The sequence below is a fragment of the Schistocerca cancellata genome, chromosome 7 (assembly GCF_023864275.1).
Source record: "Schistocerca cancellata isolate TAMUIC-IGC-003103 chromosome 7, iqSchCanc2.1, whole genome shotgun sequence".
NCBI lineage: Eukaryota > Metazoa > Arthropoda > Insecta > Orthoptera > Acrididae > Schistocerca > Schistocerca cancellata.
Window position 1 is genome coordinate 121,018,334 of NC_064632.1, and position 27,413 is coordinate 121,045,746.

Genomic DNA, 27,413 nt, shown 5'->3' on the forward strand with positions numbered 1-27,413 from the left:
CACGTATGACAAGGGCTGTCGTTTCTGTCTGCTGTCAAAGAGCGATGGACTCTCGACAGAAGTGAATTTACAAATTAACCTATCATTTCTAAATAAATTTTTGTCACATACGTTTGCTAAATGTGTTTTATGGTCCTGCAAGGGTAGATGATAAAGAGGCCTCTCTCTGATAGTTGGTGTAGACACATGAAGACAATAACATTGTCGGTCATCCGTGAAAGACTGCTCCCCGAGATGGGGCAGCTTGTCAAGGAATCGTTATCGTAAAATGTGCCACGTACAACAAATTTACAGTCCACATAATGAATATAGATAATTTTTTTTTGTAATCTTGGTAAGTGGTGGCCAAATTTCTGTGTACAAGCAATACTCTCAATCTCGAGGGATTCCTCATGGAAGATCGGAGGAACAAAATGTTAGTGTAGTATCAGTTACTTGCAGGTGCTTCTATAGGAAAGTTCCAGAACGAGTTTCGTTTATCAACGGTAAAAAAGCCCACATATAACTTGAGAAGGAAAGCTAGCTGAAGCCAGACGTTAACAGCAATGAAATTCTAAATTCCTATTGGAACGCCGGTTGAGGAGGCGTATTTATAGTAGTAAAAAATACAACAAAATCTAGTAAGGTTAGTAAATATTCCGAAAGCGAAATAATCTAGGAGAAGATAAGCGTTAAAGGTGGATCAGACAAGGTCATCCGATGCTTTTCCCAACCCCCTCCCTCACACTGTAGCAGTAGTGGAAATTTGCAAATTTGTGATAGGTTCCTATGGGACCAAACTGCTGAGGTCAAGGGTTCTTAGGATTACACACTACTTAATCTAACTTAAATTAACTTACGCAAGGACAACACACACACCACGCCTGAGGGAGGACTCCAACCTCCGACGGGGGGAGCCACGCGAACCGTGGGAAGGCGCCCCAGACCGCGCGGCTACCGCGAGCGGCTAGCAGTATCGGTGATACATTTGAGGGAGAAGTTTGAGAGTATTCCGTGGAAATTTGTTGGTCACTGGTAGGTGAAACTGGGATTGGAAGATTCAGGAGGTGTCCCCTAAGGGAAGGTCTGGGGTCCCCACCTGGTTTTTACAGCATTCAACAGGTTTAGAGCAACAAAAATGTAGCAAGACCAATACCAAACAAGTACCATTTAAAAGGTTGCCAGATTTTAATTAATTACAATCAAATAGATATCAGCATACATCTTCAGCAAACAACCAACTCCGACTGAATAGTCAGCTTTTGAGGTAACTTTACAGAGAAGTTAGCTGAGTGTCTTTTCTTTCTTTCTTTTTCTTTTCCTTTTTATTTCTTTTTTGGATAAAGTAAAGAATAATAGTTAAACAAATGCAGGTTAGATAAGAGCCTCCAATAAACAGTTTTACTTAATTGAAATCGGCGATCACTTAATGCACAGTTACAGTTAGCCAAATGCACTGAAGTTTAGGAGAATTTCTCATATACAGCTACCATACATTATTAAAAACACCTGCCATTATATTAAAAACAGAAGTACAGATCTTTATAAACAGCAAACAATGATATTTAAAGGGGGACGAGCAAGACAGCAGCTTTCAATAAACAGCTTTGCCAAATTATCTTATTAAGCAACCAGTTACAGTTTTTTTTCTTTTTTTGAGAATCAGTAACCACTTAATGCACTGACCAAGCTTAACAAAATCCTCATATACAGCTGCTATTAATTATAAAACATCTTTCACTTTTAATACGTTGAAACCCAGCAGATGTTTTCATTAGCAACAATTAACTATTTTTAAAAATGGGGGGGGGGGGGGGGCAAGCAAAACAGCAGCCTTCAATAAACAGTTTTAACAAATCCTCTTACAAAGTAGCAACATCCAGGATTTCAAAACAAGATCGGTGACCACTAAACGGACAATAACAGACAGTTAACTTCGCTAAATAAGTTCAGGATAATATGGCATAGCCAGCTGCCATTTAAAACACCTTTCATACTTCCAAATGAAGTACAGGTTTCTTCGTAAGTAACAATAAACTATTTCTAAGTGGGGGGGGGGGACGGGAAAAACAGCCGCCTTTAATGAAAAGCTGTAGCAAAGAACCTTACTGCAGTGGGATTTCTCATGCGTGCAGGTAAGCAAAGAGGGTGTACTGAAAAACGGAGGATGCTAAGTTCACCGGACTTGGATACGGTGTGACGTCATTATGACGTATACACGCTACATCGAAAACGGTAGAAACCGTATATCGACTATTCGACTTTTGTGAACTTTCGAGAGGTTGTGACAGGGTAGCGCTGTGCTCTGCGCCATTCGTTTAGATCTGTTTTGCGTTCCTTGCGTTTAAATCGTGTATTGTACTGTGTTTGTGTCCTGTGCGTTGTTTTTCGTTTGCTCGTCTCTAATTATGTGTTCAGCATTCGAGAGACTAATGAGAGAAAAGCTGAAAGAGTTCAGCATCGATGACGACGGGCAATTGCGTGGTTATTGTGAACCTCGAGCAGAAATTGATGTACTTCTGACCCAGCTGAAGTGCGTCGGTTATTCGTACTCGGTGAGAAGAAGCACTCAGCAGCCAAAATCTTTAGATGCGTCAAGACACTAACCTTTGGTTAAGATTACATTGAGAAATCCACTTCCCCTCGTATTTCATCTCCGGTCGACGATTTTTCTTCAACAATGCCTCATATTTTTCTTTTTAAGTTTGAAATTCAATCATTCTACACACCAGTCATTACTGGACACTAAGGTACCTGTCTCTGCGGTCCGAGTGTAAAATTACTTGGAATTATGGTTGATAAAAGACTAAGTTGGGATGGACATATAAATTACTTAGCTAACAAACTTGCACAAGTTCTCTTTCAGCTATATAAATTAAGAAAAAAAAATCAACAAGAGTATGCTGCTACAATCTAATATGTACTGACAAGACCAATTGTATGAAACCATACTAAAATACTGATAATAAATAAATATTATTTTCGGCGTAAGATTAGATTGTGTGATTGTTGTATTGACAACAATCACACAATCTAATCTGGTCGGGACATAAGAAGACTTCACTTTTTTACGAAACGTGTTGTCCGTGCCGTTTTCAAGGCCACAGTCAGGAATATTTCTATTAATATCCAGCTCTTTTACTTTTATTTTGGCGAAATACATATACGCTGCCACACTGAGCTGTTATCAGAATCGCACGTGTCAAAACAAACCACTAGTTGACGACAGTTTAGAATCTCGAACGTTCGTAAAAGTCGATAGGTGTGTTAATCGACTAAAGTGTATATACGTCATAATGACGTCACATCATATCCAGGTTGGGTGAACTTAGCATCCTCCCTGAAAAGCGTGCCCAGTGAGATTCGCGCCCAGAAAGGGTCTAGGACGGGTCCGCTGATCCCCTTGCCCGGCAGACAAAAGAGTTGAGGGACGCTACCTGGAGGTGTCCCAGCTGGAGTTTCAGCTGTCAGACAGAGAGTTAGAGAGAGAGAGAGAGAGAGAATAAAGCTTCTACCACGCACCACTTCAAACTGCAGTAAATACAAGAGATTACATTCCTTTGCTTCACTTGCAGTACCATTCAGCAGTCATCATCAATATCATTTTCATTACAACAACTACACTTCTTGAATACTCAGATATATCAAGTGACTCTACACCTGGCGATTAGTAATGTCACTTAATTTTAACTCTTAATTTATAAAAAAACTAGCGAGGAATTGGGGTGGTGACTCTTGAATGTGAAGTATAATTGTAAAGGGTTGACTCTGAAAAGGGTTCGCTTTTGTTTTGGTGTATTGTAAAACACATATATTGTATTTTAAAAATAATCTGATTTCCATCACACTTTAGCCAGGCTTTGGACTGGCTAAAGAGCAAAAGTCATTTACGCGTGTTTAAAATCATCTTATAAGCATCGTCAATATTTTTTAAAATTTTTATTATTTTTTATATATGTTGCTATTTACATTTGAAAACTATTGTTTCTGTATACATCTTCTGATAAATTCAGTCACTTTTCTGTATGTAGGATATGGCTTTCAAGCAATCCTTGATCTCACCATCCTCTTCGTATTCTTTTAGTATTTTTCCCAACCTTTCATCATGTTTCATGTACACTGTTTTTTACCTTCCATACTCAGTTCTGCCCTCATTAAGGCGCAAGCTGGATTTTCTGCTTCTCTTTTCAAACACCTAATAACGTCATTAATTTTCGGATTTGGTTTAGCAAGCATGTTATTAATTTTGTGGTGCCATCCTTCTACAGCCTTGGTTGTCCGGTGGCGCCGTTTGTAGCAGATCCAAAGGTTGATAGGGGTTTCTTCATTTTCCAACCATCTATCTACGAAGTAGTCAAAAAATTCAAAAAACTTGGGGATATCCGGTGCATGTGAATGTACCTCCAGCCAACCATCACATACCTCTTCAGGCCGTAGAAACGCCAGCGCAGCACACATGCGAACATGTTGTCTCACTTCTTCGTTTTCTTTGTATTCACGAGGAAGTCCTAGCTCTTGAACTTTTCTCCAGAGACACTTTTTCATATGGAAATAACATCCACGCACTTCAGCTGTCGGAAATACAACTTTAATTGCTGAAATCGCAGCTGATTCGAAGTCTACGGTCACGTTTGCAGGTTTCTATTCTGGATTTTTTTCCATCAAATTTCGGAAAGGACGGACTTACGTCTCTTTTATTTTGCTTGGCAGTAGTGCAAAGGCAACTGGATAGATGTTTATCTCATTATTTGTACTCCCAAAGTCGGGGTGAATGGTGTATATTTGCGAAAGCTGTTTGCTGCAGCACGGACCATCCATAAAAAAAAGTCTTGTTTACTCCTTAGAGCCTCTCTTCCTTCCCTTCCGCTAACAAACTATTATCCTCTCTCCTAGTTTGTCGTCGCTTAACAGAAAACTGCTGCCATCGTTCATAGCTAGTAAATCTGCCTTTAGGTCAATTTCTTCACCGGTGGATCTCTCTCATTTCCCTGTGATTTTGCCCGCTGGTAGTACAAAGCTTCGTTGTTTGCTGCTCTGGCATTTCAGTGACAAAATCATAGCCTCGATTATCCAGGCAACCCAGCTCCTCTGAATATACACTCCTGGAAATGGAAAAAAGAACACATTGACACCGGTGTGTCAGACCCACCATACTTGCTCCGGACACTGCGAGAGGGCTGTACAAGCAATGATCACACGCAGGGCACAGCAGACACACCAGGAACCGCGGTGTTGGCCGTCGAATGGCGCTAGCTGCGCAGCATTTGTGCACCGCCGCCGTCAGTGTCAGCCAGTTTGCCGTGGCATACGGAGCTCCATCGCAGTCTTTAACACTGGTAGCATGCCGCGACAGCGTGGACGTGAACCGTATGTGCAGTTGACGGACTTTGAGCGAGGGCGTATAGTGGGCATGCGGGAGGCCGGGTGGACGTACCGCCGAATTGCTCAACACGTGGGGCGTGAGGTCTCCACAGTACATCGATGTTGTCGCCAGTGGTCGGCGGAAGGTGCACGTGCCCGTCGACCTGGGACCGGACCGCAGCGAGCACGGATGCATGCCAAGACCGTAGGATCCTGCGCAGTGCCGTAGGGGACCGCACCGCCACTTCCCAGCAAATTAGGGACACTGTTGCTCCTGGGGTATCGGCGAGGACCATTCGCAACCGTCTCCATGAAGCTGGGCTACGGTCCCGCACACCGTTAGGCCGTCTTCCGCACGCCCCAACATCGTGCAGCCCGCCTCCAGTGGTGTCGCGACAGGCGTGAATGGAGGGACGAATGGAGACGTGTCGTCTTCAGCGATGAGAGTCGCTTCTGCCTTGGTGCCAATGATGGTCGTATGCGTGTTTGGCGCCGTGCAGGTGAGCGCCACAATCAGGACTGCATACGACCGAGGCACACAGGGCCAACACCCGGCATCATGGTGTGGGGAGCGATCTCCTACACTGGCCGTACACCACTGGTGATCGTCGAGGGAACACTGAATAGTGCACGGTACATCCAAGCCGTCATCGAACCCATCGTTCTACCATTCCTAGACCGGCAAGGGAACTTGCTGTTCCAACAGGACAATGCACGTCCACATGTATTCCGTGCCACCCAACGTGCTCTAGAAGGTGTAAGTCAACTACCCTGGCCAGCAAGATCTCCGGATCTGTCCCCCATTGAGCATGTTTGGGACTGGATGAAGCGTCGTCTCACGCGGTCTGCACGTCCAGCACGAACGCTGGTCCAACTGAGGCGCCAGGTGGAAATGGCATGGCAAGCCGTTCCACAGGACTAAATCCAGCATCTCTACGATCGTCTCCATGGGAGAATAGCAGCCTGCATTGCTGCGAAAGGTGGATATACACTGTACTAGTGCCGACATTGTGCATGCTCTGTTGCCTGTGTCTATGTGCCTGTGGTTCTGTCAGTGTGATCATGTGATGTATCTGACCCCAGGAATGTGTCAATAAAGTTTCCCCTTCCTGGGACAATGAATTCACGGTGTTCTTATTTCAATTTCCAGGAGTGTATTTTTGAAATATACGTCTTTTCGTCTCTTGCCTCCTTCGCGTGGTTCAAAGTCTTCCTTACTTCCAACCGAGCGACATCCGGAGGTCCACACTGATGCTCGAATGAAATAAGCACTGTCGAATCCTTCGTTTTCAGCATTCCTCGGCTGTGGTTTGCTCTCTGTATTGAACAGCGCCACGTTACTGTTCCATCTTCTTTAGTTCTCTTCACTATGTAAGAATAACCTTCGTTGTGGCAACATGGCTTGCCGTGGTTACTGGTTGAAAATTCCATATCTGAATTACTGTGTCAAAAATACACGAATCGCGTGATGTGAACTCTTCAGATGGCTCTGAGCGCTGTTGGACTTAACTTCTGAGGTCATCAGTCCCCTAGAACTTAGAACTAGTTAAACCTAACTAACCTAAGGACATCACACACATCCATGCCCGAGGCAGTATTCGAACCTGCGACCGTAGCGGACGCGCGGTTCCAGACTGTAGCGCCTAGAACCGCTCGGTCACTCCGGCCGGCGTTAACTCTTCTACAGCCAGAGCGGCACTAAGGCTCTGTTTGTGTGTCAGACAGTCGGCGGCTGTTCAAATGGCTCTGAGCATATGGGACTTAACATCTTAGGTCATCAGTCCCCTGGAACTTAGAACTACTTAAACCTAACTAACCTAAGGACATCACACACATCAATGCCCGAGGCAGGATTCGAACCTGCGACCGTAGCGGTCGCGCGGTCCAGACTGAAGCGCCTAGAACTGCTGGGCCACTCCGGCCGGCTCGGCGGCTGTGCCTAGCACCGGCGGTGCAGGTCTGTGTGTCCGAGGAGCAGGTAGTTTAGGGTGACCTGGGCGCGGGTGAGCCCGACACAAGGGGAGCAGGTACGGGGCGCGAATCTCACACATTTTTGCTTGGGCGCAAATCTCACTGGGCGCGATTTTCATAGATTCAGCAAAGAGGAGGAGAAGAGGTGAGAGGCAAAGGCAATTCACTTAGCTTGGACAGGACGGGGCCGTTCTTTCGCTCCTTAAGACTTCAAGAGACAGGGCTGACTGCGTTAGCGTCGTCTTGCAGTTTGTTTTGATCTTGTGATGACTTTACTACAGAATCATCTACGAACGCACTAAGACGGCTGCTCAGATTGTCTAATAAATCGTTTATATAGATAAGGAACAACTGAGCACCTATAACAGAAAACATTTCTATTTCACTCGATGACTTTTCTTCAATTACTGAACTGTGACCTCTTTGACAGGAAATCACGAACCCAGTCACACAACTGAGACGATATTCCATAAGCACTCAATTTGATTACAAGCCGCTTGTGTGATACAGTGTCAAAAGCCCTCTGGAAATATAGAAATACGGAATCAATTTAAAATCCCTTGTCAACAGCACTCAGCACTTCGTGTGAGTAAAGAGTTAGTTGTGTTTCATAAGAACGAAGTTTTCTAAATCCGTGTTGACTATGTGTCAATAGACCTTTCTCTTCTTGTGTTCGAACACATTATATGGTCCAAAATCCTGCCACATATCGACGTTAATCAATGATATGGACCTGTAATTCAGTGGATTATTCCTACTGCCTTTCTTGAAAACTGGTGTGATCTGTGCAACTTTCCATCCTTTGGGTACGGATCTTTCGTCGAGTGAGCGGTTGTATATGATTGTTAAGTATGGAGCTATTGTATCAGCATACTCTGAAAGGAACCTAATTGGTATACAGTCTGGACTGGAAAACTTGCTTTTATTAAGTGATTTAAGTTGCTTCACTACTCCAAGGATACCTACTTCTATGTTACTCTTGTCGGTAGCTGTTCTTGGTTCGAAATATGGAATATTTACTTCGTCTTCTTTGATGAAGGAATTTCGGCAGAATGTGTTTAGTAATTCTGTTTTAGCAGCACTGTCATCGATAACATTTCCATTGCTAACGTGCAGAGAAGGCGTTGATTGTGCCGCTAGCATACTTTACATACGACCAGAATCTCTTTGAATTTTCTACCAGGTTTCGAGACAAAGTTTCGTTGTGGGAATTATTACAAGCATTGAGCTCCGCTCTAAATTTCCAGCTTTTCTAAAAGATCACCAATCCTGGAGATTTTGCGATCGTTTAGATTTGGCACGCTTTCTTCGTTGTTTCTGCAACAGCGTTCTGGCCCGTTTTGTGTACCAAGGGGAAACAGTTCCGTCGTTTGTTAATTTATTAAATCTCTCAATTGTTGTCGATACTACTTCTTTCAATTCAAGTCATATCTGGTCTACACTTACCGGTACATTGTTAATTTGGAAGGAGTGGAGATTGTCTCTCAGGAACGCGTCAAGTGAATTTTTATCTGCTTTTTTGAATAGGTATTTTTTTCGTTTATTTTTGGAGGAATTTGGAGTTACAGTATTCAGTCCTGTAATAAATGATAGGTAGTCCGCATGACGCCACGAACTAAGTGTCGAGCGTCGGGGTAGTACTTTAGGCTTTCAGTGCTCGTTTCGTGCTTTCAGTAAGCTTTTAGCTACAGTGTGAGACCATCGCATGCATGTGGGTTTTTCTTGCTTTTGAAAACGAACGTCCCAGACAAGGCTCTGTAGGCTGCGAGATGTTGATAGAATATGAGCTCTGAACATCTCGTGATCTACATCTACGTCTTTACTCTATAAACCACTGTGAAGTGCATGGCAGAGGGTTACTAGATGCACATGTTCGAAATGGGACTACTTGATGTGTACCATGTTGTACTGTAAATTATAGGACGAACAAGGAAAAATGTATTTCAACATATCCATTTCCAAAAGGCGCAATCACTCGGATTAAGTGGTTGCGAACAGTCATGGTGCAAATTTCACAACCGAGAAGAATTCTGTAGTTTTTGCTAAGCATTTCTCTGGGAAACACATAATTACTGAAAACAAAATGATTACTGAAAACAAAATGAGGAGAGCAGATGCTTTTGTGTTTACAGTTCGTAAGACTGTTTCCAAGTTGGCATCGGATGCTGTTTTTTCTTTGTTTCCTGGAGAATCATCCTACATGTTTGCTCATCTGTCTGCCGAAAGAAAATCGCCATTGCGAGGTACCAGTATTCAGTACTTGAAACATTTTGCCAAGTTCCTAAAGCACTGAAAAAACTTACCACCACCTGCACCTCCGCCTGAACGTAATGGAAAATCATCCGATACATTTTATTCTTTGCTGTATATGTCAACAACGATCATTCATTAAACTAATACATTTTCACACTGTCGTGAGCTGGTAGGGTAAGTTTCAGACGGATTATCTAGACAGTGGGTATGGTCGCTACAGACAACAGTGTGGTGCCTGTTACCCCGTGCCAGTTTCGCAGGTGTTAGACAATGAAAAGAAACTGAAAATAATGAGTGCGTTAAAAATGAGATCTGCATTATTTGAGGAATTTTGTGGACTTCTGCGTAAAATGCCTGATGCTGAGTACTGTAGAAAAATCCAAAGAACAAGGTCTAGTAGGAATTTAGAGCACGTTCACGAACATAAAGATAAAATAGAAACGTCTGAAAATGATTTAGGTGTGTTGTTCTGTGTTGAAGGCTACCAACCTCTTGCTTATTAAAATTCGTAAGTGAGTGCGATAAATGTAAAGCACTTATTGGTAGTGCTGATGATTTCACTGGAAATGAGATTAACAGTGGGATTAACTCACACTTAGTCAGTGCAGAGGTGCCTTAAAGCAACCATCTTATTACAGATTTGAAATTGTCGCTGAAGGATAAAAATTGTTTCAGACACTTATATCTGATGACTTTGATTGTTTACTTCTAAGCACTACAAATCATAGGGAAGTGTTAAAAAAATTTCTGGGAATGACAGTTGACTGTTGTCGCTTCTCACAGACATGCACTTGTGGTAAAGATGTGGAAGACATCATTTCAAAAAACATGTCACTTTTGGGAAATATCTTAACAAATAATTATTCTAAAATTTGGAACAGCCGTCTTGTAACCAGTAGAAGGCATAAATTACATAAATTTTCCAAGGAAATAAAATTTATGAGTAGTGGTGTGTGTTTTCTTTCCAATGTTTTTTTCGTTTTTAATGTTTGTTTTTCTTTGCAAAGTGAAGTAAAAACAATTTTTTTAACAGTAGAGCAAGTTTCAGGATTGCATATTTCACAAAAGATCGAAAGTGAAGCAAACTTAAGTAATCGCCTTTGAGTTAAGTTGCAGTGATGCTGCTAAAAGTAATTATAATTTCAATTCCCCTTCCATAGTTCTTTAAAGTTGCTATGTAATCAGCGTGAAATTTACAATGGTTGACGGTTTACACGTTTGCATCGAATTTCCAAATGGAAATGGGACCGTGAACTGCTAACGCCGTCGCGCCTGCACCTCAGCATAGCACCCAGGACGTGACGTCATTAGAGGCAGCCAACGAGATAAATGTGCCCAGCAACAAACTTGTGACGTCACTCTAGTTAGCTTGTCCACCAACTTCGCGAACGCTCGTCTCCGTGCAGGGCCCAGGGAAGATCAATGTTTAATTGAAAAGGTAGTCACTAAAGGTCTATCGAGAACTTGTGTACATTTAAACAAGTAGTCAAGAATATTAAACTCTTCTGAAACAGTCACTCGCTCCCGCCGGAGACGGCTGCTGGCACTCGTAAGACCTGCAAAGTCACGTGCTGTGACGTACGCTTAACCGCTTGTCTTTCTCGTGGGCCTCGAGGCAGTCCGTGGCTAACGATAAATGCAGGCCTAAGAGTGCATCTGTATGATGTCAGCAACGTGGCGTTACAACCGGCCGATACTGAGGCCCCTATTACACGGTGAAATATCTTCGTCAAAGATATCACCAAACTTCTTTGATCAAACTACACTGCTGGCCATTAAAATTGCTACACCACGAAGATGACGTGCTACAGACGCGAAATTTAACCGACAGGAAGAAGATGCTGTGATATGCAAATGATTAGCTTTTCAGAGCATTCACACAAGGTTAGCGCCGGTGGCGACACCTACAACGTGCTGACATGAGGAAAGTTTCCAACCGATTTCTCATACACAATCAGGAGTTGACCGGCGTTGCCTGGTGAAACGTTGTTGTGATGCCTCGTGTAAGGAGGAGAAATGTTTACCATCACGCTTCCGACTTTGATAAAGGTCGGATTGTAGCCTATCGCGATTGCGGTTTATCGTATCGCGACATTGATGCTCGCGTTGGTCGAGATCCAATGACTGTTAGCAGAATATGGAATCGGTGGGTTCAGGAGGGTAATACGGAACGCCGTCCTGGATCCCAACGGCCTCGTATCACTAGCAGTCGAGATGACACGCATCTTATCCGCATGGTTGTAACGGATCATGCAGCCACGTTTCGATTCCTGAGTCAACAGATGAGGACGTTTTCAAGACAACAGCCATCTGCACGAACAGTTCGACGACGTTTGCAGCAGCATGGACTATCAGCTCAGAGACCATGGGTGCGGTTACGATTGACGCTGCATCACAGACAGGAGGGCCTGCGATGGTGTACTCAATGACGAACCTGGTTGCACGAATGGCAAAACGCCATTTTTTTGGATGAATCCAGGTTCTGTTTACAGCATCATGATGGTCGCATCCGTGTTACCAAGAAGTAACGGAAGAAATCCCTGAATAAGAATCTCGTATGCTTCATACTTTGCAACGACCACTGTATTGGTAACCACGCACCAAATATACTTCCTCGTGCTATAGCTAAGGCAAGCGAAGTGACATGTATACAATGGCGAACTTTAATCGAAGTTAGGCCCTCGCTCTAATTTTTATCAAAGATCCTTGCTGGAAACATCCCTGTCAAAGGTTTGACCAGAGGGCTTTGATAAGTATTTATCGTTGGCCACGAACACTGTACTGCTAAAGTCACACCATGGAGGTAAAAATAAGAGGCATTGTCATGACGTAACAAACTTGAAGCCGACCTAAGTGAAGATCCGCCATGTTAGCTACCCCAAAACATTCGCTTCTGGTGGTTTGATTCCGTGTGGTCGTGAAGTGTTTTGATAAAAAATGACAACTTGCGTCGCTTACGGGTGTACTAATTGTTGTGATTGTAGACTAAAGTTTAAACAAATCACATTTCATTCGTCACTGGACTTATTTAAACGCCATTTTCTTATATATACTTGAAATTCTGATGCACTGTAATGTTTTACAGTATGGTTTTATTTCTGTGATTTGACTTTAGATTTCCTATCCAACGTGAAGAACTCTCTGGAGGTGAGCAATACACTTGGTTTGCATTGTTTGGTTATTCCCAAGTAACTGAAAAGTCCTGGCAGGAAATACCCTGGAAATGGGGACTAATGTTTTAAAATGCAATAATTTAATATAAAAGTAATGTAACACATGTAGTTAATTAAATCTTCAGTAAAATGTGTGGAACACCTGTTACAGTGGTTAAATTATGAGTACTTAAAGGGTTACATATTTGTTAAAGCAAAGTTCCCTATCTAAGTCCAGGCTACTTAGAACATTACATTAACCACTGTGTTGTCGTGTTACCCAGTAAATTGCTGTTATTTGCCACACTGAATGTCACTTGGTAGGTACAATTTAAAAACAAAGCAGATGTGTAAACTACAATGGGCCTCACAATCTAAATTCAGTTATTTTCCTTCGTAATTTAACGAATCATTCACTTTGTTGACATGACAGCTGGCTTGTTTATTAAATGAAACAATAAGTTCACTGTTACCAGTCACCGTTTTATTTATTTCCACGACGCGTTTCGAAGGTTTAAACCTCCATCATCGGGTGGATTTATATCCCGATGATGGAGGTTTAAACCTTCGAAACGCGTCGTGGAAATAAATAAAACGGTGACTGGTAACAGTGAACTTGTAGTTTCATTTAATGTCAGTAACAGTCACGGTAAAGCCTAACCTAAAAATGTTGGCTTGTTTATATCATCACTACGTACATCTGTGGGACACCAAAGGAAATAAGGTAAGTTTCTGGCAAACTTGAAAATTTAAAATTTGCATTTGACTTGAAAATGCAACGAATACAAATCGGTGCCTCTAAACTATCAATCATTGCTTTTGGAGTTTTGGCTCTATCAATTATCTACACAAACACAATGAAAGTGAATAGAAATGGATTACGAAAGCACGCTTTTCATAGCACATACTTCTCTTCTCGGTTATTCGAAGTGTATAAACAAAAAGGAATTACAGTACTGAGGCCACAAGCGTCATATTTTCGTGTCGTATTACTGTATCGAATGCGCGTTTAAGACCAGAAGAACGTTTGAAGTTGTGTTCCTTATGCTGTGTTGTTCACTAAAACAGTGTAAAATTTACTATATAAAACAAATATCGCGTGCACGCGACAGAAATAACGAACAAGAAGCAATTGAAACACTCGTCTGCTAATGTTTTGGGGGATCCAAGATGGCGGCAAGCCCCGCCCATTGGCTTCAAAAAAACGAACAGCGTCTGTAGCGCCATCTCCCCTTATTCTACCTCCATGAGTCACACAGACGTGCGCTCAGGCCTAGATTTATCGTTGGCGGCCACGAGGCAGTCGCAGGCTTTGCTGAACGTAGACGTCGGTGCTACAGCCTTGAGTTCACGAATGCAGAGCCTTTGCTGACGAGGGGTAGCTAACTCGACTCCTTGCCTCCCGTGATGGCCGGAGCTACTCGGTGATCCCTGGGGCGAGCACACCTGCGGCCAGTTGGTGGCCACAACAGTTCAGGAGAAGAGGGGCCGCAGCACGGCAGGGGTGGGTCGGGCGGTCGCCTGCTGCCCCCTCCTATCCCACTGTCCAGCTGATCTCCAGCCGGCCTTGGGAGCGGCCAGTGCCTCCCTCGCGACAACGACCCTCACCACCCCCACAGTTCCTGTTTTTCTGCCGTCAGCTGATGGCCGAGCAGCCTCCCAAGCGGCCGCTAACCGCCTCCAAGCGAGAGGGAGGTGAGTCACAGCGACTCCCTTCGCCTACCACCACTCCAGGTGAATGAATGGGGCACCGCCAGGGAGCAGCAGCCGCCGCAGGTCTGCCGCGCAGCATGGGGTCGCGCGCCCTAAACACTCGTCTACACAAGCGGACAGCACGATGACAGGAGGCCGCGTCGAGAGTGAATAGTGCGGTCACTTTTACTTTCTCTCTCTCCTGTACACTGACAACTGCGGGGTGAATGATCCAGAGACTACGGATATGTTCTTAAATAGTAACAGTAGTGGGAAGCGCCTTCCTAAGATAATTATCTGAAAACGATAGGCTCTGACCCATTACTGACTACAAAAGTAAGGGAGTGATGAATAGCAAGTAATAGCAAGTAATAGACCAGTTACGGACATTTTCGTAAGGAATAGCAGCGGTGAAAAGCTCTCCTACTATAGCAAGGCGAGGCTACGACTTTCGAATCAAGGGTTTATTTCAAACTTTTTACACTTTTAGTAGTTCTTCAAGACAACATAACGTGTAAGTAGTAAGGCAATTTCGAGAACATCGCAAGAGAAGTTTTACGCCTCAGTGAAGTATCGATACTTTGCGACCCACTGGACGAGTTGGTGACGGTGAGGTGGTTAGCGTTCAAGCTCCGTAAACAGTCGATTGCTGGCTCTAGTGCCGCTCATGTCTTTTTTTTTTTTAATCATATTCCTTTCAAAACTAGTCATATTATTTCGTACTTATTACTTTTGGAAGATGATGAAAAGACTCGTATTTGCATGAACTTTTATTGAATTTCCAGTATTACACTACTGGCCATTAAAACCGCTACACCAAGAAGAAATGCAGATGATAAACGGGTATTCATTGGACAAATGTATTATGCTAGAGCTGACATGTGATTACATTTTCACGCAATTTCGGTGCATAGATCCTGAGAAAACAGTACCCAGAACAACCACCTCTGTCCGTAATAAAGGCCTTGATACGCCTGAGCATTGAGTCAAACAGAGATTGGATAGCGTGTACAAGTACAGCTTCCCATGCAGCTTCAGCACGATACCACAGTTCATCAAGATTAGTGACTGGCGTATTGTGACTAGCCAGTTGCTCGTCCACCATTGACAAGACGTTTTCAATTGGAGAGATCTCGACATTGTGCTTGCCAAGGCAGCAGTCGAACATTTTCTGTCTCCAGAAAGGCCTGTACAGGACCTGCAACATGCGGTCGTGCGTTATCCTGCTGAAACGTAGGGTTTCGCAGGGATCGAATGAAGGGTAGAGCCACGGGTCGTAACATTCTGAAATGTAGCGTCCACTGTTCAAAGTGCCGTCAATGCGAACAAGAGGTGATCGAGACGTGTAACCAATGGCACCCCATACCATCACCACGGGTGATACGCCAGTATGGCTATGACGCATAAACGCTTCCAATGTGCGTTCACAGCGATGTCGCCAAACACGGATGCGACCATCATGATGCTGTAAACAGAACCTGGATTCATCCGAAAAAATGACGTTTTGCCATTCGTGCACCCAGGTTCGTCATTGAGTGCACCATCGCAGGCGCTCCTGTCTGTGATGCAGCGTCAAGGGTAACCGTACCCATGGTCTCTGAGCTGATAGTCCATGCTGCTGCAAACGTCGTCGAACTGTTCGTGCGGATGGTTGTTGTCTTGCAAACGTCCTCATCTATTGACTCAGGGATCGAGACGTGGTTGCATGATCCGTTACAGCCATGCGGATAAGATGCCTGTGATCTCGACTGCTAGTGATACGAGGCCTTTGGGATCCAGCATGGCGTTCCGTATTACCCTCCTGAACCCACCGATTCCATATTCTGCTAACAGTCATTGGATCTCGACCAACGCGAGCATCAATGTCGCGGTACGATAAAACGCAATCGCGATAGGCTACAATCCGACCTTTATCAAAGTCTGAAACGTGATGGTACGCATTTCTCCTCCTTACACGAGGCATCACAACAACGTTTCACCAGGCAACGCCGGTCAACTGCTGTTTGTGTATGAGAAATCGGTTGGAAACTTTCCTCATGTCAGCACGTTGTAGGTGTCGCCACCGGCAACAACCTTGTGTGAATGCTCTGAAAAGCTAATCATTTGCGTATCACAGCATCTTCTTCCTGTCGGTTAAATTTCGCGTCTGTAGCACGTCATCTTCGTGGTGTAGCAATTTCAATGGCCAGTAGTGTATTTGGTTGTTTACTAATTTTTTATCACTACAGATATAATATTTGTAACTGTTGGCAAGTAAACGACGAAACGCATAAAGTTTTCCTGAAAATGTATGTTTCCAAAATCCCTTATACCTGCAATCGGGTAAGGTACCAAGAACTGCTTTGCACTTGGACGCTTCGATCTGTAGACACAGGGTTCAAGGCCGAGGGACACCATCGATAAGTAAAGGTGTAAATAACTTTATTTAATAATACATTGAGGTACAGTATGCGTGGTAATGTACAATTAATTGTCCGATCTGCTTTCCACATTATAAGTTGCAGGTTGATATTTTTCATACAGACAGGGAAATCAAATGAAATCGGGGTCTACTACATCGAATGAATGCAACTTTTCCGCATGCAGAAGGAATTTTCAGACTTTCTGAGGAAAAACAAAGCTCGTTGACAGTTTGAAAAATATCTCTTTCCTCCGACAATATGGAGGCAATGTTGCATAAAGCAACATTTTGATAAATATCTGTGCCGAAAATTGGCTGTTTACTATTAAATGTATTTTAATAGCATCTTCACGAGAAGCAATATCTCCATCATTCTTAATCAAATATGAAGAAGTCTGAAGGTGCTCGATGAAGTTTTTACCTTGCCTATAGAATTAAAAGTTGCATAATATTTGTTGTAGAAATAAGAATTAGTAGATAGCGATATAACATTGTAAATTCAATAAAAGTTTATGCAAATACACGCGTCTTTTTATCATACTGCATTTCAGATGGAATATGTCCGAAATGATATGACTAATGACTAGTGTTGAATGGGACTGTATCCACCGATTACGGAGCTTGAACGCTAGTCACAGGACCGTCGCCATCTCGTGCTCGGGGGTCGCAACGCACCGATACACCAGTGAGGCGTAAAACGTCTGTTGCGATTTTGTGGAAATAGCCTAAGTAATAGGCTTGACAGCTCGCTTACTGACAACGGTTCAATCCCGTCTCCAACCATCCTGATTTAGGTTTTCCGTGATTTCCCTAAATAGTTTCAGGCAAATGCCGGGATGGTTCCTTTGAAAGGGCACGGCCGATTTCCTTCCCAATCCTTCCCTAACCCGAGCTTGGGCTCCGTCTCCAATGACCTCGTTGTCGACGGGACGTTAAACACTAACCACCTACCTACCAACTTGTTTATTATGTTGTCCAAATAGACTACTAAAATTGTTAGGCCTGACAACTTGCAGGTTCACGTTACGTTGTCCAAATGGACAACTACAAACGTACAAACTTTGAAGCAAATCCGTGATCCGAACGTCGTGGCCTCCCTCCGCTTGTAAGGCAATTTCCTTGGAAACGGTAGGGAGTGGCCCACTATAGACTGCCAAAGTAAAGGACAGATAAACAATAACTGACGATTCGGGATTCGCGATAGTACAGTGATTTGCTGATTGACCATGCAGGTTCGCAGCTTCGGGTGGCCTTGGTGTCACATTTTTGTTTTGTGGAAGTGACCGAGTTCTGTGGAAGTGACCGTGGGGACGAACCGTGCAGACGCCCTCTAACCTGTTTTCACCCTACATCGCGTCCTTGGTCAGTGAACGTTGTTGCGAGAATAAACAATGGGACTTACGTGATCTTCATTAAATCTGTCCAAAGGAGGACCATATTTTCTTAAGTTTTCTACTTCAGGTCAACGGACATTCAGATAATTAAATAACTTTTAGTAATTTTTATATAAAACTATTGTTTCAGTGTTATTGTACTTATGATGTGAAACCATTGTTGGCAGCCGGCCGGTGTGGCCGTGCGGTCTAGGCGCTTCAGTCTGGGACCGCGTGACCGCTCCGGTCGCAGGTTCGAATCCTGCCTCGGGCATGGATGTGTGTGATGTCCTTAGGTTAGTTAGGTTTAAGTAGTTCTAAGTTCTAGGGGACTGATGACCACTGATGTTAAGTCCCATAGTGCTCAGAGCCATTTGAAGCATTTTTGAAACCATTGTTGTTACACTTAACAGTCATGTAGCACAATACAGTAGAACACACTTACGTCCTTTTAGATTTTTGTGATCGATGTTTCATTTCAGGAAGAGCATTCTTTTTCTCATTACAGGAGTTACTGAGCGATAATTGTTTGTACGAGGGTTGGAATTTTAATAGAGGCAACTATTTATTTACAGCTCGTACAAAATAGATACGTGTTTCAAAGTTTTACTGACCTTCAAAGTAGTCACCAGCATTGTGTATAATCCGTTTCCAGCGTTGTGGAAGTCGTAGGATACTCTTAGCAGTGGCAGTTGTGTTGACAATTCGAGCGACGCGGTCTATTGGGGGACGAATTTGTAGCAGTTCTGAGGCGAAGGCCGTGAAGTGTTTCTTTCAGTTTAGGAATCGAGTTGAACTCACGAGGGCTTAAGTCAGAGCAGTGCAGTAGGTGGTACAGCACTTAGCAGCCACATCAGTCAAACAAATCCGTCAAACAAATCATTAACAGCTTGTAGTGTTGTAAGTAGGCTGTTTATGTTTTCTTATCGGCAACGTTACGTAGCGCTCTGTATGAAAATCACTGGCTGTGCTGTGTGCAGTCTGTGTTCAGTTTGCATTGTTGTCAGCCATTGTAGTGTTGGGCAGCTGGATGTGAACAGCGCGTAGCGTTGCGCAGTTGGAGGTGAGCCGCCAGCAGTGGTGGATGTGGGGAGAGAGATGGCGGAGTTTTGAAATTTGTAAGACTGGATGTCAATTATGAATATTAAGGTAAATACATTGTTTGTTCTCTACTAAAATCTTTCATTTGCTAACTATCCCTATCAGTAGTTAGTGCCTTCTGTAGCTTGAATCTTTTATTTAGCTGGCAGTAGTGGCGCTCCCTGTATTGCAGTAGTTCGAGTAACGAAGATTTTTGTGAGGTAACTGATTTGTGAAAGGTATAGGTTAATGTTAGTCAGGGCCATTGTTTTGTAGGGATTATTAAAAGTCAGATTGCGTTGTGCTAAAAAGATTGGGTGTCAGTTTAAGCACAGTTCTGTATTATTTTTCAAAGGGGACGTTTCATATAATGTGGTATTTGCTTATACAACTTTACACATCGGTACCATATTTCTCTAACACAGAATTACACAGCTATCTGATCATTTAACTGAGAGAGACAAACTTTTTTTTACTATGTCAGTGACAGATGTTTAAGCAATTACACAGTTGGATAACTTCACACTTACGAAATTGTATTTTGTCTGTACTTTGTGAACTGTTCATATTTTTTCGGACCCATTGTGATATTATGAGAGCTTTGAATGATATATTTGGTATGGGATCACGATTTTTAAAGTACGTTTGAGGCAGATGACACTTTTGACATGAGCAGAGAATTTTTTTTAATTATTGGAGGAAGCTACGACGATTCTGAGAGTTGACTGAGGTGTTATGATGTTATTATTACGATGACCATGTGTATTATGCTGTTGCGGTATGTTTATGATCAATAAGCTAATGCTATATGAGTTATTTGATTAAGCTACGTATCTGTTATGATGAAACATTGAAGAAGTGTCGACGAATAAGGTAAGGAATAAAGAGTAGTGTTTAGGGACTCTGGTTTGTGAAAAAGGTTGTTGGAAACCAAGAATCGTACTTTAAGAGTTATGAAATGTGTGTAAATGCGTGAATGTATCACAATGCCGGCGAAAATTTTTTGGATACTGTTATATTTATAGGATTTTGTTTCTACAGATTTGTAACACAAATTCTTGACCTGTGAAATATTTTTATATGAGACTGTCACTGTAGCGGAAACTGCTGTCGTAAATATTTCCGTAAGAAAGTTAAGTGACCACCTGCACGTAATGCGTCGTGGGCACCCAGCTGTGTCAGACACCTGGAGAAAAAGCCATTAGGGTGTGCCTTTCCAGAGGCACAGGTAGAAAAAAAAAGGAGGCCATTATCCTCGCTGTTGACATTCCTTTGTAGAAAGCATCGTAAATACGACACCCTCAAACTTGAAAACATGATAACACTGTGGAGCTCTTATGATATCTACTGCAATGCCTAATGAAATGACGAGAAATATTTTTATGTCTATACACCTGATTATGACTACTGTCTTTCTAGTTGAGAGAAATGCCATATGGCTTGCTTTATATATTTATTTGCTCATTTTCTTTAATATCTAGTTTCTAGCTGCACTGCAGCATTGTTTAAAATAAAATTTTATGAATGTACTAATATAGATATTTTATGCCTACAGATCCAGTAAACAATAACTTAAAAAAAAAACGAAGGAGCACAAAAAGACATTTCCCTTCACAGGACTTGCATACATAATTTTCTTTTCAACTACTTGGTAATATTTTTCGTAGAATAAGTTGTGGTGCACCACTTTAATTACATAGACATTAACATGTGAATATACATTTCCCTTATCTGCATTGTTGTTTTTACTGTAATATTTTTTCTGCTTGAGCTATGTCATGTTTAGGTATAAGTTACTGCTGTTTGCCAGGCATAGTGTTACTGAATTTGACTTTGTGTTACTCTGCTAAGCCAGTTTATTACTGATTTATTTTTCTTGTTTGCTGCTCATTGCCTTATATTAGTTGTAATATTGTTGCTTACTTTGCCAATTTGAATTTTTTTGTCATTGCTGTTCGTGTTAATTGTTTTGTGCTGCTGCATTGCCGCGTCCCTTAGCTTAGCATCTGAGCTCAGTAGATTTAAGTTAGCTTAAGAGGGGGTAGCCTATAAGAGAATGAGTTGCGATGAATTTGAAGAAATGCACTGAGAGGTTATACGAGAAAAATACAGAAAGCATGCTTGGATAGGATTTTTTTGGCTGGAGCAAATATCGAAATAAGACGAAAGATCTATGGAATGAAGTTTTGGGTTGGACTGCAGTACGAAATGTTACACTGAAAACGAACCCTGTCCTTTCCTTTTGTGTTATCCCACTATGTGTTTGTGTACCCTTGTGTATTTGTTTTCTTCTTGTCTCTGTGTAGTTTCATAGAATTTTTTCTTCTTTTAATATTAAGCTACATTCACTATGATGAGGAATACTGTTCTCCTCAAATATAACTTGCATTAATAATATGTTATTTACCTTGTAAATATGCTTAGACATTATTTATTCTGTTTTGTTTTAATGCTCATGTGTAAAGTTGATGTTTCAAAAGTTATTCTGATCTTTTATGTATTTACTTATGTCATAATTCATGTAACACTGATGTATATGTTTATTTCTATTCTGTTGTAAAGCCTGTACTACAAATGTTATCTGTATTGTTATGTTCTTTAATAATGTATTTTGTACCTTTGTAATTGTATTCTTATGTTATAAAATTGTAATTGATACCAGTTCAGCATATTATTAACTTGTTAGTTACATTTCACTGCACACTTTTCTGTTGGTCATAGTATATGGACAATATGTGAGAAGTAGGGACTGTTAGTGTTTGCACGTGTGTTAATAATTCAGCAAGGGACTGGATAACAGCATTGCTGGTTCTAAGGACAATTCCAAAAACTTTGTGCGTGCACAAGTGGTGGTTTATGGACTTTCTATCTTCTCTGCAAGACTCTTCGATAGTGATTGTGCATCTGCACAGTCGCAGCAGATGGCTGCTTGCCATCTCTACAAGGACTACAGTGGGTCTACACCTTTGATGACCCACCAATACCATTATTTCTACAAGGACTACAGTGGGTCTACACCTTTGCTGACTCACCAGTACCATTATTTCTACAAGGACTGCAGTGGGTCTGCACCTCTGGTGGCCCACCAATACCGTAATCTCTACCAGGACTACAGTGGGTCTACTCTGTGATGACCTAACTACCAATATGATCCAAAACGTCGACTGACTCTGCTGTGGGTTTGCTCTGTTGTGGCCCATTACCTGCCTGCATGTCAAGAGTCAGCACTGTCTTTCCGTTGGAAGGACAACACTACTTCTTCAAGACTGCATGGAAATCCACTACTTCTGTGTGCAATTTCTTTTACTAATGAGACTTTGTGAAAAAGAAACTGTAATTTTTATTATGATGAATGATCAGGACTATCTTTATGGATTGTGAGAAAATTTTAGCTTTTGATCAACATTGTATCAATAAGTGTGTGCATTTGATTTCTTTGTTATTGTAATTATGAAAAATTTTATCAAATCATTATTGGCCACTGCCCAAAACAATTTGTAAAATTTTTTGTGGGGAGCATGGGGGCTATGTAAGTAGGCTGTTTATGTTTTCTTATCGGCAACGTTACGTAGCGCTCTGTATGAAAATCACTGGCTGTGCTGTGTGCAGTCTGTGTCCAGTTTGCATTGTTGTCAGCCATTTTAGTGTTGGGCAGCTGGATGTGAACAGCGCGTAGCGTTGCACAGTTGGAGGTGAGCCGCCAGCAGTGGTGGATGTGGGGAGAGAGATGGCGGAGTTTTGAAATTTGTAAGACTGGATGTCAATTATGAATATTAAGGTAAATACATTGTTTGTTCTCTACTAAAATCTTTCATTTGCTAACTATCCCTATCAGTAGTTAGTGCCTTCTGTAGCTTGAATCTTTTATTTAGCTGGCAGTAGTGGCGCTCCCTGCATTGCAGTAGTTCGAGTAACGAAGATTTTTGTGAGGTAACTGATTTGTGAAAGGTATAGGTTAATGTTAGTCAGGGCCATTGTTTTGTAGGGATTATTAAAAGTCAGATTGCGTTGCGCTAAAAAGATTGGGTGTCAGTTTAAGCACAGTTCTGTATTATTTTTCAAAGGGGACGTTTCAGTGTACGTGCTTGAGCATCGTCCTGCAAAATGATGGTTAGGTTCCGCAGAAAGTGGCATCACTTCTGTCTCTATGCTGTTCATTTTTGGAACACAACCTACGACCAGCTTAGAGATAGAAGTGATGAAACTTTCTGCAGGAACTGACCATCATTTTGCAAGACAATGCTCAAGCATGTACCGTGCAAGCTGTTACTGATTTGTTTGACTGTTTTGTTTGACCGATGGGGCTGCTCATCGTTTCCGTGCCAGGAGGAAGATCACGCTGGGAACTGAATTTGTGTGTCTTTATTCTCACCTCAATTACAACTGACAGTCAGCACAAAACGTACATTTTGCCACCTGTCGCGAACATGTGTGCTCGTTTACTTTGAATGACTGTAGGTGTAATAACAAATGGTTGAAACTTGGCAAATTCAGAGGGGAGCTTTTGGTTTAGCATTGCGGTAGCAGGTTGAGAAGGCAGTTGAACGTTGTCTTCGAAGCCAGCTCCGGTGGCGTCAAATCGGCGCGACAACGTGTCCCCAAGACGCGGTCGCGCTTTCCCAGGCGTGGGGCAACGTGGCCGGCCGTTTCGTATCCGGGCATGGGGACATCGTCCTCAGAATTTCAGCACTCCGTTCTGTTAGCTGTCGAGAGAAGCAGGCGTTTCCTGTCCTGCCTTCTGCTTGGAGGAAACGCCTGTTCTATCTAAAAGAAGCGGTGTGGGAACTGGTCAATAGGCCCCACCAACTTTTGCCGCTCTCTGTACGCATTGGCGAGGAAGTTCGAGTTTTAGAAGGACTTTAACGGGAAGTGGAGTGATCAGTCACAGCAAGCAGTTGCTGCTCCGTGATCACATAAGTCGTGATTTTTGGGTAAAAATTAGATCAATTTCGAATTAGGTTTCTCTGTAACGATGAAACTCCATCGTTAGCAGTGCGGAATTTCCGCGTGTGACGATTTCCGAATCGTTTTCCCGTAACTTCAGATGCAACCGAATTCCGCGCTTGATCGGTTACGAAGCACTTCGGCCAACGTATTCCCAGTTGATTACAGTGGTTCTGTTCACTGTGAATCACGAGCTGGCTTTGATGATTCGTTGGGCACCCTTATCCCACTCGTCCCTTGCCCTTTTGCTGACAAAGGCAGCTACGTTAGTATTGTTTGTTTGTGTAGAACCACAGGTTTAGCAGTTTTATGTTTTTTTCATGTAAATGCAGTCTTCGGAGTACGCTCCATTTGTGAAATAATGTTAACAACGCAGCTAATTAGTTCGTTAATAATTCTCCTCAAAGGTAATGTTTAGGATCCTCTACCCTAAGGGGAAAAATTAGTTAATATGTTAGCAGAGTGTGACCACTCCGTTGCTCAGATTTCAGGATAAAATTAGTTTTGAAAATTTAATGGAACTTCAGACGGCTTGGCACTCGGGATCGAATAAAAAATGCTAAACTCGTTGTTTGCGCACAGTTAGGGCTCAGCTTTCCAAAGTCCTTGAGGTGATCTACTTCCATCAGAAACACGAAAAACTTTCAGTAGTTCCGCCTGAAAACAGAAAACAATGGTATCGTAATGGTGCCGCTATAAATGTTTAAAATATTTGTGTAGGGCAGAAAATACAACACCTTAGCGGAAATCGCGCCACTACACATTTCTGCATTAATTCATAATAGCCTCTCTCAGTTCCCTCGCTCTATAAGCGTCCGATGCTCATAACAGAAATCGAGCAGCTGAAAACTACACAGAGGAAACGTCTAGCCACTTCTTGACTTTTATTTCTGCTCATATCTTCATTAAAAGGGATGTTGCCAGTTCGACCTGGAGGTTAGGCAACAGGCAGTGATACTGAGTTCAATGGTTCCCTACATTACAAGTAAAGTCTCCTCGAAAAGTCCAGAATAATGTTGAACAGCTATTACGGTAGTGCCGACAAGATCCACAGCACATCAGTAACAGAATGTCAAATTCTAGGAGACAGAATGTGATACCGAGGAGACAAGAATACACAGAGAGATTGCGCCACGTAATGCAGCACTTTTTGGGTTAGCACTCCGTTCTGTTAGCTGCCATATTTTCTACAGTCATTCTCCAGTTGTTTTGAAAGTGAGAGAGAGTTCGCGTTTGGTTTTGTAAGTTAAAAAGTTGTTGAATATACACTCCTGGAAATGGAAAAAAGAACACATTGACACCGGTGTGTCAGACCCACCATACTTGCTCCGGACACTGCGAGAGGGCTGTACAAGCAATGATCACACGCACGGCACAGCGGACACACCAGGAACCGCGGTGTTGGCCGTCGAATGGCGCTAGCTGCACAGCATTTGTGCACCGCCGCCGTCAGTGTCAGCCAGTTTGCCATGGCATACGGAGCTCCATCGCAGTCTTTAACACTGGTAGCATGCCGCGACAGCGTGGACGTGAACCGTATGTGCAGTTGACGGACTTTGAGCGAGGGCGTATAGTTGGCATGCGGGAGGCCGGGTGGACGTACCGCCGAATTGCTCAACACGTCGGGCGTGAGGTCTCCACAGTACATCGATGTTGTTGCCAGTGGTCGGCGGAAGGTGCACGTGCCCGTCGACCTGGGACCGGACCGCAGCGACGCACGGATGCACGCCAAGACCGTAGGATCCTACACAGTGCCGTAGGGGACCGCACCGCCACTTCCCAGCAAATTAGGGACACTGTTGCTCCTGGGGCATCGGCGAGGACCATTCGCAACCGTCTCCATGAAGCTGGGCTACGGTCCCGCACACCGTTAGGCCGTCTTCCGCTCACGCCCCAACATCGTGCAGCCCGCCTCCAGTGGTGTCGCGACAGGCGTGAATGGAGGGACGAATGGAGACATGTCGTCTTCAGCGATGAGAGTCGCTTCTGCCTTGGTGCCAATGATGGTCGTATGCGTGTTTGGCGCCGTGCAGGTGAGCGCCACAATCAAGACTGCATACGACCGAGGCACACAGGGCCAACACCCGGCATCATGGTGTGGGGAGCGATCTCCTACACTGGCCGTACACCACTGGTGATCGTCGAGGGGACGCTGAATAGTGCACGGTACATCCAAACCGTCATCGAACCCATCGTTCTACCATTCCTAGACCGGCAAGGGAACTTGCTGTTCCAACAGGACAATGCACGTCCGCATGTATCCTGTGCCACCCAACGTGCTCTAGAAGGTGTAAGTCAACTACCCTGGCCAGCAAGATCTCCGGATCTGTCCCCCATTGAGCATGTTTGGGACTGGATGAAGCGTCGTCTCACGCGGTCTGCACGTCCAGCACGAACGCTGGTCCAACTGAGGCGCCAGGTGGAAATGGCATGGCAAGCCGTTCCATAGGACTACATCCAGCATCTCTACGATCGTCTCCATGGGAGAATAGCAGCCTGCATTGCTGCGAAAGGTGGATATACACTGTACTAGTGCCGACATTTTGCATGCTCTGTTGCCTGTGTCTATGTGCCTGTGGTTCTGTCAGTGTGATCATGTGATGTATCTGACCCCAGGAATGTGTCAATTAAGTTTCCCCTTCCTGGGACAATGAATTCACGGTGTTCTTATTTCAATTTTCAGGAGTGTATTTTGAGGATCATGCTTGCTGAATGCTCAGCTTATAATGCAAGCACACATATGGAAAAAAACTGAAGATTGGATATGCATTTTACATATGTTCTATACTCTGGATTTTATATACACTGATGTACTGCCCTTTTAATATCGCACTATCTTGGAGCTGAGTGCCCCTAGACAGCTTGAGAGAAAATGGTAAGCGGCAAAAAAAAAAAAAAAAAAAAAAAAAAATCGATTGAACTGCGGCAAACGGAACACCTATCCGAAAAGTCAAGAAACTGACCAAGGAAAGTGCGCTCACTTTCCTTCTAGGCTACCCTGCCAGAGGATATTGCCAACTCAAGTGGCCTCTGCGCTACTCGTGGCGAGCCCGTGAAAGCAAATAACTCTAGATAGCCAGTGCTGCTGCGTTCATCGTTTCTGAATCCGTGACGATAGTAGACCTTTATTTTTTTCAGTGTTCTGACGGGTTTGTTGCGGCATGCCAAGACTTCTTCCCCTGTGCAAACCTCTTCATCTCGGAGACC